Genomic DNA, 11,028 nt, shown 5'->3' on the forward strand with positions numbered 1-11,028 from the left:
TTAAGGTCCAAGATGGCTATAGAGAGCACAAGAAGGGCTATGATTCCGAGGGTAAGAGGTCTACTTGGGAAAGGCTAGAGCCTACGATGGTTCGCCGCTGGTGATGCTTCTGCAACCGTGGAAATAAACGAAAAGATATATGAATATACTGATCGAATTAAACCAGATCAATACAACTTACAAAAACTGATTCAAATTGAAATTCCACAGTTACTAATTGCTTGTCCAGCATTTCCTTTTCAGTTATCATTTCCCTCAACAACGCTACAATCTCCCTCGTATGCACATCACCTCTACTCACTACTGCAGGTACCCTCTCCTATATTACTAATATCCCCCTTAAAACCTTTACATGGTGTCTTTTTTAAAATCACAGAAAGTTCTGTTCGAGTCTCATTAACAAATCGAATCCCTTCCTCCAAATCAGGTGAAGATTCCACAAAAGACAATTCTAACTTACAGATCCTTATGAGCAACTTTAAACAAAGTTTTGAATTTCGATTTGAGTTTTATCCAACTGGTTCACAAGCTGAATGTACTATAAAATTGAATCGATTCATTTTCACGTATTTAGATGTAGAATCAACGCGTTGAGAACTTCGAAATCAACATTAGATTTCCGTTTTGAGAAGAGTCGATGTATATGTTCTCTGTCAGCCCCTGTGGCATATAGGGCTGGTGCATTGAGTGCCAAATTCAGCATTCCATCTTCCACGTAATGAATCTATAAATTGGATGCTTCGTCACATAGAAATCTTAGGGTATGTTAACTAATCTTTGGGGATTGTTATTGTATAATACGTAATTAGTTTTATATTCTGTTTTTACGATTAATAAGTTACCAAAACACAACTGTTTCTGTCTTGTAACCAGATTTCACATGTATAAATAAGTAATTTTATCATTAATACCATGCTTTTTTTTGGAGTTTATTTGGACTTGTATAGAGTTTCAAACTTCCACAGATCACCAATTTATATCATAGAGGCAACCCTAAATTTTTAATGGTAAAAAAGAAAAACGTTTCTTTTCTTTTTATTTTATATTATTTTTCTTTTTAACCATTACTTCTCTTATATAAATTGGGGATCTGTTACTCTCCAACCTTGTCGTGATGATGAATGTCGATAGAGGTTCGAAACTCATCACCCCTAAAATTTCTATGTGAGTTCTCCAGAAGATCTTGACTTAATTAAATAACTTAATTAAATAAAGTAAACTCTGATAACTATAAACCATTTTAAACTTTGAATTTTCAAAAAAAAAATTAAAATAAATAAGTTGAACGTCAGAGTCAAGTCAGGCAGGGTTCTAAGTTTGTCATTGGAAAGATAACCTGTTTCAATTAGTTTAAAACAATTCATTGAGATTCCTCTGATCACCATGATTACAGTGATACGACTGTGATATCAAAATTATTCTATCAGAAAATCTCGGTATAACAATAATGAAATCTCTTTGGCTAGTGTTGGCAGAAACTGCTGATTGTTATGAGTATGAATCCATAATTTACACATCTCCCTGGATTGGTTTGGTACGTTATGCAACTACGTGGCATTTATCATTAATTTTTTCATTCCCAGAGTAGATGTGAAGGATAATACGAAACCATGGAGCTCGAACTCAATTCACATCAACGCCACGAAACCATCATTTGAGTATCACAGTCTTCGACCTTTCGTGAGACGAGCGACCACCATACAATCAAACTTCATAAGTTTTTCGTAACACATAACGTAAATGTGATGTATTCTATTATGCATACCAAACATATAAGAATGTGAGTGATAATTTAATTGTTTTATTTCGTATATGTAAGGACTAACATAAATTTACAAAGAAAGAATTTAAGATTTGATGTTATTTTTTTAAATTGTGTTATATAACATTATGTACGAAGCATTATATATATATATACACGGTAAGGATAAGAATAATATGGTAAATGTTATAATTTTATTGTGTATGCACGTATAGATCTTTTCATTTTGTAACATATTACATAATGTACAAATTTAAATATGTATTACTATATAATTGGGTTTTCATGTCTTTTTAAAGGTTATGAGAATGTCGCGTGAAGTTACTGAACCGAGGTTAAATAATTCAAAGTAGGTCCGAGGTTAAATAATTCAAAGTAGGACTGAACCGAGGTTAAATAATTCAAAATAGGAATCCATCGAAACAAGGTGTCAAAATGATGAAAGTAGTCAAATCTTGAAATTTGTCATTGGAATGTGCCAAAACCCATTCATTAGACAATTGTTAAAAGCAAATAATCAAATAAAGTGAAACAAACTTTAAGTAATCAAAAAGTTGTGGGAAGGGCGAACCCAATGGGGTGATCAAAATTGAAATCTGAAATTTAGATAGGGCGAAGCAATCAAAGCGAGAATCCCAATAACAAGAGAAGTGTCACAAAACATGATCAAACCCTAAAAAAAGCTTGAAAACCAAGATAGGAGGAACCATCAACCGCTCAAGTGCCAATAAAAAGGGGAATTTTCCCAAAATTTATAATTGAGGCCCTTTCATTTTAGTGAAAAATGAAGGGGTTGTTGGCGGGCCAACAATAGCAACTCATTGGGCGAATTATGAACAACAGTTGGAAATTTACATGTCCAAATCATTTCCACCATAGTTCAAAAATAAGATAAATTATAATCCCATAAATTCAATCAATAAACTTTATTGATAACATGTAAATAATAACTATTAGATTAACTTCAATCTCAATGGCATGGCCACTGCTGCTGGCACGACAAGAATGCCTTTGAACCCAATGAAATGTCTTTATCCCATATATAAGATATAAATTATGAGCTTTGAGAATATTTACTTGAGTTTCCTTAGAAGTCAACTGAAGGTTGTTATCCTAACTTGATAACTAGTTGTTGATAGTGCCATTCACAAGAACCAACATAAGTGAACAAGCCGACTCGTGATGATACCTTTTTTCTTTTAGTCTTGTGACCAAAAACCATTTACCTTGGCTTGGTGATCAGTGGCAGTGATGTTACTTTTGTTAGGACCCATGATTTGGCAGATCGACTCATAATGAGACCTCTTATTTCTCATTTAATCTTTTTATGTTACAATAAACCCTAATTATGATTAAACTTTAATGAATTACTTAATAGATGGAGAAGCAAATATGCTCCTTAAGATCAAGGGATGGCGTGAAAAGTTTTCAATGACTCATTTTTACTGGTCAGTCTTGCTACCCAAAAGGCTCATGAATTTATAAAGTAAATTTATCGTGTCAAAATCTTTTTCTTGGGTTTAAGAGAAAACTTTTGAACAATGGTCGAAAGATTAAGAAAAGTAAGTATTAAGTACAAATGAATAATGAGTTTACAAAGTCATAAACTTAACTTTTCTGGAGGGTTTAGTGTCAGCGCAAGGAAAACATCTTCGTAGAAAGTATTTCCTTAAAGATAATATTTTATTTATGTATAATAGAGGATAAATTGTTTACCCAATTTATAATGTCAAGGAGAGCCTAGAAATATTAAAATCTATCCCTATTCAAACCAAGGAGAGAAAGACCAGGTAAACCTACAAACACCAAAGCAAAGCAAAGCAAAAGCATATGCCAAAAAAAAGGAGCATCCACCAATGTATTAATCAAATCGCAAGCTAAGAATGATAAAAAGGGTCAAAGTGTAGGGATAATATGAAATTTGAAAACTTACATATTTTACCCCTTTAATATTTTAATGATATAAACATATACTTGGCTTTAGAAGTTTTATTTAACATTGTGTGTGCTGAAGAGTCTAGGGCAAATGAAGTTAATGAGATTCTTCTTTAATGATAACTATTTGTGAGGCATTTTTAACTTTTTCTTATTAGCACAATCTTCTCTTTATATTATCAAGGTGTGTCTTCTTATTTCATCAAATAGCTACCAAAAAAATAGAGACAAGCACACAAGATGTTGGTTTTCTGCCAGGGCCAAAACCTCTCACTCTTTGAGAGGAAAACCTGCACAAAATTCTTCTTATAGAGATTCCAATTGACGAATACCAAGACCATGACCCTTGACCTATGATGCCACTCCTAGACCAAGACACAATCATCCTTCTTCCTTGATTCTTCGATTTCTTCATACTGTCACTGGATCCGAGATGCATCATGTAGCTCCCAACTACATCATATAGCACCTCCCATCACTGATCATTATGGCACTACTGAACACAACAACTTGAAATCATTGAGATATTACAACACCGATACCTTTATTCAACCTATACTACAATGATATGTCCATCCGTGTTATAATGAGTATGTGCCAAGACTGTGAGGAAGATATCACTGCAATATCACCCAAACTAGTCTGCATTGTGATCACTGTGGTAATCGAGATCCTTTTCTGTCTCAACCATCTGAAAGCCTTAGAGAGATCTGGATCCCGATCTCTCTCACCCATCCGAAATTTCAGACTTTCTCTGTTGTACCCATCCGAAGTGTCTCACTGTGTTGCCATCCGAAGTTGCCAAGATATATGCGAAGATCTCACTGTATAAATGCGAGGGTAAAGACTCATTTATATAGTTGTTTGTCCCTATATTTGAGTCGACATGTCCATCGAAAGGATGTGTCTCCATATGTGAGCTGACTTGACATTTGTATACATTTTAAGGCCGACATCAAGAAGAGGATGACTGTTCTTGTTTATTGGAGGGCTTCTAAACTTTTCTATAGACTTGTATACATTACACATAGGCTCAAGAAGAGCTCCTTCATATATGACATTGACTCTTTGGCTTAATAATAAATCATAAGGTTCTCAATGGGAGCCACTAACAAATAAACCTCTTGCTCATGAAACCCATGCAGCAAGGCATACAAAAATAATTTTATTCCTTTTATTTCATTATCTACAAAGATCATGTCATTATGAAGACTGAACCTAGTTACCCTTTCTTTAACACTCCCTCTTAAATAGGGAGGTATTCATAATGGTACTTGGTCATTCTCAATCTAAAGAATTTCTCATAAGAAGAATCAGATTGATTGATAACCCATATGTATAGTATCATAGTAACCAACATTGTTTTCACAACCATGACTTGACTGACAACTTTATCTCTCATTAGATCAAAGCACATTGTTGGTGAGACCAATGACTATAGACACCTTCATCATCGTCTTTCAAGGTACATACCCACCTGTGTGTTCACTGAGTATGATCTTCTAGGACTATTCTTATATTGGGTTCCTAGCCCTCAAAGAATATCGATCCTCTTGCCTACTCTTATCTTGGATGTCATACACATCCTCAAAGAGCATCAATGCCAGATGATTACCCAATCCTTCCATTCTTTCTTCCCAAGTGACGAAAAGAATGTTATGTCTATCTCTTCCTCTCAACTAGGGAAGATATGCCCATTCCTGTAAAGGAATGTACTCAAGTTCCCTTTGACCAAGAACTTGCCCAAGCTCCCTCTCAATTAGGGATGTGTCAGAGATCCCTCTTAACTAGGGACTCTCCTTTTCATCAACAACTTCTTCTTCGTGGGTCCTTCAGCTGCTTGATCAATTTCTTTCCTTGATGTCATGAAATTCGGTTGAGCTTCTTCATTGTAGGGCATCAACCATCCATCGCTTTCCTTCTTGGTTCATCATGTCATTCCTTTAATGGAAAGTGGCCTTCTTGATACATATCTGGAACCTTCGTCATATGGCTACTTCTTCATCATGTTTCTTTCAGGGATTTCCATCCACCACGTGAATGCTAGTTGTACTTATACTTACAACTCTTGTGCCAGTAGCCTTGCATGAACTCATCCATATATTATTCAAGAAATCAAAACATAACATTAAATCAAATTGTACCTTTCGAGATGGCCCTTCATCTTGATATCTTCCTGTAGGTATCAACATCCTGTATACACATTGACACATCTCCCAAAGATATCCATTGTCAAGGGTCTTCATCTTTTCCATCAGAGTCTTCATATCTTTCTGGGAGATTTCCTAGTAAAGTCTTCTTGGTCTTTTGGATGTTGATTGCCTTTATCATGGTTGCATATCTCACGATCTCTTCCTTCCTCACACATTCCATTCCCATGATATTTTGATCAAAGTTTCTTAATTGTAGTCAACCACCTCATACTTCATATGAGGACATATTATGTTGATTTTGTCTAGTCTGAGTTATGCTTTCCCGCATCCTTTCAGAGGAGGAGATCCTTTTTCTCTTGATCATGCTTCTCAAGATATAGGTAATGATCCATGTTACGTGAAACCATATGACATGACATTATAATATTAAATACAAGCATACATACCTCATTTTACCTTTAAGTCATCTAGGTTTCTTCCAACAACTTCCTTGATTGAAAATATATTCAATCCCTTGATTTGCTTCATTTCTCATGTCATCATACCATCATCTCATGAATTCCATAAGTTGGATTTCCTAATGAAACACTTACTTCCTCTCTAGATTAGGGAACCCTCTAATGAGGATTCCTTCATAGAATCTTGAGGATCTAGCATATCTCCATCTGGCAGATGTTTCCTTTTTGACTTGATGTATGATGAGCCTTGTCTTGGATAACTTCTTCCTTTCCTTCAATGTCCGATGAGGTTCCCAAGTGCTATATCCTTCATGTTTGACTGCCATGGATTGTGTCCTTCATGATTCCAATGGTGATTTCACGAGCTCTTGCTTCTAATGCTTCCACGATGCATCTTATTATCATGGTCATATCCATAACAAAAGATGTAGGAGCTTATGATAAGACCCTTTTGTGAGGGATACCACAAGTTGTTGAATGAGGTAACTTCCTTGTCATTTATTACCTTGCTTTATCAGTTAGATAAATAATGATTGTCTTCTTATCATCTCTCCCAGATCTCCCAATTGAGATCTCATGAAGATATTCCTTCATTCTTTGATACCTTCATTCAGATCTAAGTGATATGACCTTCTTCACTTCATTTCAAAGAGTTTATCTTCTAACATTTCATATATCTCTTTTATGTCTCCTTTCTTGCTACAGGTATGAGAGGACCTTAATAATTCCCTCCCATGAATTCAAAGGAGACCTTTTTCCTTGATATGTTCATTGACTTCTCTTATCTATGAGGGTTATGAAAATCCTCCATATTCCATGCAAGGAACTTTGATGACCCATCCAACCTATAGATCTCCTTGCAATCATGAAGTCATTTTTACCAAATTGGTTAATGAAAATACTTACTTGACATGTGAAGATAAAATCTTCACCTTGATCATGTTGAAAGTGGTTGAAGCAGATGCATTGATGCTTCCTCCGGATGAGATCCTTGTTGTAATGATAGGAAGCTTGCCTTCAAGTTACTATGCCTTATACATCTGATCCTTATGATTTGAGATGGCATTGTATAGCTGTCACACAAGTGAACCTTGTAGTATGCATCATCGTGTAGAATCATAGAACATCAAGGTTACTTGCTACAATCACCTTATAGTACCTAGACCTATTTTTGAGCTCTATGTTGTAGATGATCCACTTCAATATGCCATTGAGTATCATGAATCTGAGTTGTCAAGACTGTATTCTTTATAGAAAAAGATTCAATCTGAGGTAGTGACTATCACTGGTATGATGAGATCATGTTATTATTGAGATCACTGTATGACATAGATCGAAACTGCGGGAGACACCAAAAATGTTGCCATGTACTTGAGTTTTGAATGCTTCATCTTTTGAATGAGATTTTTTGATCCTAGAACTTTAGATAAGGATCCAAATCAGTCTTGCTGTAGGACTAAATTGTCTTGATGTTGTAGATTGATCCTTCAATCCTTGATGTAGGTTTTGAAACACAAGCCCTACAACTTGCTTTGATGCCCTTCTTGAAAATTTATCCTTGAATGTCTCTTTGCTGCCTTTCCTTTGACTTCAACACGCTAGCTCTTATACCATGTTGAAGAATCTAGGGAAAATGAAGTTAATCAAATTCTTCCTTATATGATAATTATTTGTGAGGCATTTTTAACTATTTCTTATTAGCATTTTCTTCTATTGATATTATTCGGGCGTGTCTTCTTAGTTCATCAAATAGCTACCAAAACAAAAGAGACAAGGACATAAGATGTTGGCTTTTTGCCAGGGCCAAAACCTCTCACTCTTTGCAAGGAAAACTTGCACAAAATTATTCTTATAGAGATTCCAATTGATGAATACCAAGACCATTACCCTTGATCTATGATGCCACTCCCAGACCAAAACACAGTCATCCGTCTTCCTTGATTCTTAATACCGTCACTAGATCCAAGATGAATCATGTAGCTCCCAGCTGCATCATATAGCACCTCCCATCACTGATCATAATGGCACTACTGAACACAACACCTTGAAATCATTGAGATCTTACAACATTGAGACCTTATTCAAATTGTCTCTTCAACTAGCACAACACCTTCATATTATTGAGATCTTACAACATCGAGACCTTTATTCAACCTACACTACAATGATATGTCCATCTGTGTTATAGTGAGTATGTGCCATGACTGTGAGGAAGATATTGCTGCAATGTCACCCAAACTAGTCTGCATTGTGATCACTGTGGTAACCGTGATCCTTATTGTCTCTACCATCTGAAAGCCTTAGAGAGATCTGAATCTTGATCTCTGTCACCCATCCGAAATTTCAGACTTTCTCTGTTGTACCCATCCAAAGTGTCTCACTATTTTGCCATCCGAAGTTGCAGAGATATATGCGAAGATCTCATTGTGTAAATGTGAAGATGTAGGCTCCTTTATATAATTGTTTGTCCCTATATTTGAGCCAACATGTCCATCGAAAGGATATGTCTCCATATGTGAGCCGACTTGACATTTATATACATTTTGAGGTCAGCATCAAGAAGAGGACCGTTGTTCTTGTTTATTGGAGGGCTTCTAGACTTTTCTATAGACTTGTATACATTACACATAGGCTCAAGAATAACTCCTTCATATATGATATTGACTCTCTGACTTAATAATAAATCCTAAGGCTCTCAATGGGAGCACTAACAAGTAAACCTCTTGTTCATGAAACCCATGTAACAAGGCATACAAAAATAATTTATTCCTTTTATTTTGTTATTTACAAATATCATGTCATTATGAAGACCGAACCTAGTTACCCTTCTTCGACAGTGTGAAATGTTGATGATTTGTCCTTTTATTACACACCAAAGAAATCAAACTCTATACAAACAAAAAGTAAATGTGCAATTATGATGTTTATTTAAAGTAAAGGATAACCATAATAATTAAATTGTCGATTGATAAAACCCTTATTTCCTCACATATCTCATTTTGATTGTAGGTTTCAAAGCATCTAAAAATTCCTCTACAAATTGAAACCAATTAAAAATAGAATGTGGTGGAAAAATTTCAAAGCAGTGCTTAATTCGTCCCTTGAATGTGAAAGCAAATAACTTGCATAAAACATTTAAAAGCAAAGGATAACCATAATAATTAAATTGTCGATTGATAAAACCCTTAATTCCTCACATATCTCATTTTGATTGTAGGTTTCAAAGCATCTAAAAATTCCTCTACAAATTGAAACCAATTAAAAATAGAATGTGGTGGAAAAATTTCAAAGCAGTGCTTAATTCGTCCCTTGAATGTGAAAGCAAATAACCTGCATAAAACATTTAAAAGCAAAGGATAACCATAATAATTAAATTGTCGATTGACAAAACCCTTAATTCCTCACATATCTCATTTTGATTGTAGGTTTCAAAGCATCTAAAAATTCCTCTACAAATTGAAACCAATTAAAAATAGAATGTGGTGGAAAAATTTCAAAGCAATGCTTAATTCGTCCCTTGAATGTGAAAGCAAATAACCTGCATAAAACATTTAAATCAACAATCTTATATTTAACGCATTTACACAAACTTATTTAGACGTTTCAATGCAGGTATACTCCCTTCACTGTAAAAGTGGAGTTTGGACAATAGATGAGTTGTCTCGTGATGAATATCTAGTAATGTGAAACTAAAAGCATCTTTTATATATATATATATATAAAAAATTAATATTTCATAAATAATAAATCAATTAATATATTTAAATTAAAAAATATGTATTATTTTTTCAATGTTTTAAAAACAATGACATTATTTTTAAAGGATGGGTAAATGCGTTTGTATCAATAAACGTCTCAGCGACCTCAAGACTCGAACCTCAAGTCTCAACAATGATTTTGGCTAGCAACATCAGATGCCCTTAAGCGTTGGGTTCATTTCCTTTTAGCAAGGACACCAATGACGAATGGTGGTCATTTGAAAAATGACTAGCATTGAGTCTCCAAATACTAATAGGTTAGAAATTTTCTTTTCTGATGGCCATTTCCAGGCTTTTCCATAATGAAAGATATTTAGAATAATTTTTGGTCGTTGAGCTAAAACCTTAAGAAAATTGTGATATGATTTTTCCGTCGGGGCTAAATAAAACCCCTCCTACTCCTGCCTCCCTTAGATTGCCTCTCGAAGCCCCATAAAAAAAGAGAGAGAACTAGGATTTCTCTAGTATCCACTTGAGGAATTCTAATTGACTAATCTTGATACATGGAACCATACACCTAACAAGCCTGTGTATGAATTTGGAATAAGGGGAAAATTCCTTATGAATCTTAATCCAATCATGTTCTTCTTATTTCAAATCCTTGATTTATTTGGCGTTGAAAGAGCTTCAAAGAGCATGAATGATGCTTTAGAGGAAACCAACTAAGAAGACAAGATCGCATTCTTAAAAATAACGTTGTTCCTTGTGATCCAAATGGACCAACATAGGAGCTTAGGAAGGGTTGCCCAACAACGAATCATAAAAGAGGAGGCTTTTCGACACCATGGTTAGATAGATAATTTTTCGAACATGCCCTCCCACAAACTCGGGATGGAGATAATAGAAGAGACTAGAGTGAACACCAACCACTGGGTCTCTAAAGAGAAAGGGAAAATTTGAAAATAAATGAGAAATGTTCTCCTCAAAGCTAAGTCATGAAACACATACCGAAGGGCCATATA

Source organism: Pinus tabuliformis, chromosome 8 (genome assembly GCF_031772625.1).
Source record: "Pinus tabuliformis cultivar Carrire ecotype Pingquan chromosome 8, CPIR1, whole genome shotgun sequence".
NCBI lineage: Eukaryota > Viridiplantae > Streptophyta > Pinopsida > Pinales > Pinaceae > Pinus > Pinus tabuliformis.